The following is a 5765-nucleotide window of genomic DNA, read 5'->3' as shown; positions in this document are numbered from 1 at the left end:
TACCGTTAGCAGAATTTTCCTACAACAACAGCTACCATTCAAGCATTGAGATGGCGCCGTTTGAAGCACTTTATGGTAGAAAGTGCAGGTCTCCGATTTGTTGGAGTGAAGTGGGGGATAGACAGATTACGGGTCCGGAGATTATACAAGAAACTACCGAGAAGATCATCCAAATTCAACAACGGTTGAAAACCGCCCAAAGTCGACAAAAGAGCTACGCTGACATTAAAAGAAAAGATATAGAATTTGAAATTGGAGAGATGGTCATGCTTAAAGTTGCAGCTTGGAAAGGCGTTGTTCGATTTGGTAAACGAGGGAAATTAAATCCAAGGTATATTGGACCATTCAAGATTATTGATCGTGTCGGACCAGTAGCTTACCGACTTAAGTTACCTCAAAAACTCGCGGCTGTACATAACACTTTCCACGTCTCGAATTTGAAGAAATGTTTTGCTAAAGAAGATCTCACTATTCCGTTAGATGAAATCCAAATCAACGAAAAACTTCAATTCATCGAAGAACCCGTCGAAATAATGGATTGTGAGGTTAAAAGACTTAAGCAAAACAAGATACCAATTGTTAAGGTTCGATGGAATGCTCGTAGAGGACCCGAGTTCACCTGGGAGTGTGAAGATCAGATGAAGAAGAAATACCCTCATCTATTTCCAGAAGATTCGTCAACACCTTCAACAGCTTAAAATTTCGGGATGAAATTTATTTAACGGGTAGGTACTGTAGTGACCCGAACTTTTCCATGTTTATATATATTAATTGAGATTGATATTTACATGATTAAATGTTTCCAACATGTTAAGCAATCAAACTTGTTAAGACTTGATTAATTGAAATATGTTTCATATAGACAATGGACCACCCAAGTTGACCGGCGATTCACGAACGTTAAAACTTGTAAAAACGACATGACGATATATATATGGATATACATATGGTTAACATGAGATTATGATAAGTAAGTATCTCCATAAGTATATTAACAATGAGTTATATACATATAAACAAGACTACTAACTTAAGGATTTCGAAACGAGACATATATGTAACGATTATCGTTGTAACGACATTTAAATGTATATATATCATATTAAGATATATTAATATATCATAATATCATGATAATATAATAATTTAACATCTCATTAGATATAATAAACAATGGGTTAACAGCATTAATTGAGATCGTTAACTTAAAGGTTTCAAAACAACACTTACATGTAACGACTAACGATGACTTAACGACTCAGTTAAAATGTATATACATGTAGTGTATTTAGATGTATTAAAATACTTTTGGAAGACTTCAAGACATATATCAAAACACTCATACTTAACGAAAATGGTTACAGTTACTTTCCCATTCTTTTCTTTCATCAATAATTCTAGTCGTATTCTTACCCGTATTATACACAGCTTCAAAACGTACTTACTATAGGTATATACTAATAGGAACTAGCATGGGATTCCACTCTTGATTATGTCATGTATGACTAACCAATTTTAACTTCTACCATGAGCTAGTCAACTAACTAGAACTCCTTTTAACCCCACTCACCACTCACCAATTACCACTCATCATTCACTCCATTTCACTTCCAATTCTCTTTCTAATTCTCTCTCAACACACACACACACACACACACTATTATGAACGTATTTTTCCAGTAGTTAATCATCATCTTCATCAAAAATCACTTCAAGAATCAAGCTATAATCATCATAGGAAGAACACTTCAAGAACACTTCAAAAATCCCTTCAAGTTTACTAATTTACTTACAAGCTTTCTAATCCATTCCAAGTAATCATCTAAGATCAAGAAACCTTTGTTATATACAGTAGGTTATCTTTCTTATTCAAGGTAATATTCATATTCAAACTGTGATTCAATTTCTATAACTATAAACTATCTTAATTCGAGTAAAAATCTTACTTGTACTTGTTTTTGTGTCATGATCCTACTTCAAGAACTTTCAAGCCATCCAAGATCCTTTGAAGCTAGATCATTTATTGTCACTTCCAGTAGGTTTACCTACTAAACTTGAGGTAGTAATGATGTTCATAACATCATTCGATTCATATATATAAAACTATCTTATTCGAAGGTTTAAACTCGTAATCACTAGAACATAGTTTAGTTAATTCTAAACTTGTTCGCAAACAAAAGTTAATCCTTCTAACTTGACTTTTAAAATTAACTAAACACATGTTCTATATCTATATGATATGCTAACTTAATGATTTAAAACCTGGAAACACGAAAAACACCGTAAAACCGGATTTACGCCGTCGTATTAACACCGCGGGCTGTTTTGGGTTAGTTAATTAAAAACTATGATAAACTTTGATTTAAAAGTTGTTATTCTGCGAAAATGATTTTTATTATGAACATGAAACTATATCCAAAAATTATGGTTAAACTCAAAGTGAAAGTATGTTTTCTAAAATGGTAATCTAGACGTCGTTCTTTCGACTGAAATGACTACCTTTACAAAAATGACTTGTAACTTATTTTTCCAACTATAAACCTATACTTTTTCTGTTTAGATTCATAAAATAGAGTTCAATATGAAACCATAGCAATTTGATTCACTCAAAACGGATTTAAAATGAAGAAGTTATGGGTAAAACAAGATTGGATAATTTTTCTCATTTTAGCTACGTGAAAATTGGTAACAAATCTATTCCAACCATAACTTAATCAACTTGTATTGTATATTATGTAATCTTGAGATACCATAGACACGTATACAATGTTTCGACCTATCATGTCGACACATCTATATATATTTCGGAACAACCATAGACACTCTATATGTGAATGTTGGAGTTAGCTATACAGGGTTGAGGTTGATTCCAAAATATATATAGTTTGAGTTGTGATCAATACTGAGATACGTATACACTGGGTCGTGGATTGATTCAAGATAATATTTATCGATTTATTTCTGTACATCTAACTGTGGACAACTAGTTGTAGGTTATTAACGAGGACAGCTGACTTAATAAACTTAAAACATCAAAATATATTAAAAGTGTTGTAAATATATTTTGAACATACTTTGATATATATGTATATATTGTTATAGGTTTGTGAATCAACCAGTGGCCAAGTCTTATTTCCCGACGAAGTAAAAATCTGTGAAAGTGAGTTATAGTCCCACTTTTAAAATCTAATATTTTTGGGATGAGAATACATGCAGGTTTTATAAATGAATAATAAAATAGACACAAGTATGTGAAACTACATTCTAAGGTTGAATTATCGAAATCGAATATGCCCCATTTTATTAAGTCTGGTAATCTAATAATTAGGGAACAGACACCCTAATTGACGCGAATCCTAAAGATAGATCTATTGGGCCTAACAAACCCCATCCAAAGTACCAGATGCTTTAGTACTTCGAAATTTATATCATATCCGAAGGGTGTCCCGGAATGATGGGGATATTCTTATATATGCATCTTGTTAATGTCGGTTACCAGGTGTTCACCATATGAATGATTTTTATCTCTATGTATGGGATGTGTATTGAAATATGAAATCTTGTGGTCTATTGTTACGATTTGATATATATAGGTTAAACCTATATCTCACCAACATTTTTGTTGACGTTTTAAGCATGTTTATTCTCAGGTGATTATTAAGAGCTTCCGCTGTCGCATACTTAAATAAGGATGAGATTTGGAGTCCATGCTTGTATGATATTGTGTAAAAACTGCATTCAAGAAACTTATTTTGTTGTAACATATTTGTATTGTAAACCATTATGTAATAGTCGTGTGTAAACAGGATATTTTAGATTATCATTATTTGATAATCTACGTAAAGCTTTTTAAACCTTTATTGATGAAATAAAGGTTATGGTTTGTTTTAAAATGAATGCAGTCTTTGAAAAACGTCTCATATAGAGGTCAAAACCTCGCAACGAAATCAATTAATATGGAACGTTTTTAATCAATAAGAACGGGACATTTCAGTTGGTATCCGAGCGTTGGTCTTAGAGAACCAGAATTTTGCATTAGTGTGTCTTATCGAGTTTGTTAGGATGCATTAGTGAGTCTGGACTTCGACCGTGTTTACTTGAAAAATGATTGCTTAACAAATTTTGTTGGAAACTATATATTTTTAACATGTGAATATTATGTGATATATTAATCTCTTAACGCGTTTGATATTATGTGATAGATGTCTACCTCTAGAACAAGTCCTATTGACTCACCTAATAATAATGAAGAGTCAAATATAAATTGGAATGATTCGTGGACTGATTCACAAGTTCCCGAAGAGGAACCGGAAGAAGAGTCGGAACCGGAAGAAGAATCGGAACCGGAAGAAGAATCGGAACCGGATGAAGAAATAGAACCGGTGGGGGAAATAATAAAACGGTTAAGTAAAAGAAAATTCTCAACCAACCGACCAAGGTTAATTATGGTCAATGGTGTTTCCGCCAAGGAAGCAAAATATTGGGAGGATTACCAATTCTCCGATGAATCGGATTCCGACGAGAATTCCGATGATGTTATAGAAATTACCCCAACTGAATTTAAAAAGGCAAAAGAAAATAATAAGGGAAAGGGCATAAAAATAGAGAAATCTAATTCCAACCCCGATGAACTTTATATGTATCGTCAACCCCGAAGTCCTTAAGTTGTAACAATGACCCGGGAACCTCTAAACCACCAGGTTTTTCTAAACCAATGTGGAAAACGACGGCTCGTATTAGGGGAACATCATATATCCCTAGAAACTTGGCAAAACGAACCAAAACCGAAGAAGAAGAAACAAGCAAGTCGGAATAAGATAGTTGTATTCGTGTGGTGTAATATATGTAATATAGTGTGCTTATGCTTTATGATATATGTAAAAATTTCTTGTATTAATCAGTATTTTTTTTATGAATCTAACTCTTGTTCTATTTTACAGTATAAAAACACAAAATGGATAGACAACCCAATATTTTAAGAGACCTACCCGGAGACATGATTGATGAAATCTTGTCTAGAGTCGGTCAGAATTCTTCGGCACAACTATTTAAGGCGAGATCAGTTTGTAAGACATTCGAAGAACGTTCCAAGAATGCTTTGATTTATAAAAGGCTTTCGTTTGAAAGTCGGGGGATATCACATTGGGAAATTCATAAGTTACGATGTGTTTACTTTGACGCATATATTGCGGGGAACTCAAATGCTATTTTACGCAATGGGTTAAGAAATTATTTTGACTCAATATATCTGAATATTGGACTTCGTGATTTAGAAAAAGCGGCTAACATGCAACATAAAGAAGCATGTTATGCTTACGGATTAGTAATGTTCGCTTCTCACCAAAGTGAGAACAAGAACATCGGGCTACAACTATTAAACAAAACGTTCCCACAAGTGACGGAGTCAGTAATTGGGGTAAGAAATGAGGTTTTTAGATTGTTACGGGACTGTTGGAATATAGATTGTTACGGGATTGTTACGGTTATGTTCCACAAGACCAAGGATGGGAAGTAATCCTAGTAAAACCAGAATGCATGACTTGTTTCTGGACGTATGAATTACGTGTCTTTAGTGCCTTTGCTGAACGACTTGTGTACTAGCTAGAATTATCTTCACAACCATCTTGTATCAAATTTATTGTGTGCTATATTTCATGCTATATGTAAAATAAGCGGTATTGTAAGTTTGTAAAATATTGTGTAAAAGTTTGAACGCGAAATATTATTATAATCAGTTTTTCATATAGAATTGTAGTAGTTGAATT

Source organism: Rutidosis leptorrhynchoides, chromosome 11 (genome assembly GCF_046630445.1).
Source record: "Rutidosis leptorrhynchoides isolate AG116_Rl617_1_P2 chromosome 11, CSIRO_AGI_Rlap_v1, whole genome shotgun sequence".
In the NCBI taxonomy this organism is placed as follows: domain Eukaryota; kingdom Viridiplantae; phylum Streptophyta; class Magnoliopsida; order Asterales; family Asteraceae; genus Rutidosis; species Rutidosis leptorrhynchoides.
This window is presented reverse-complemented; position numbering follows the sequence as displayed.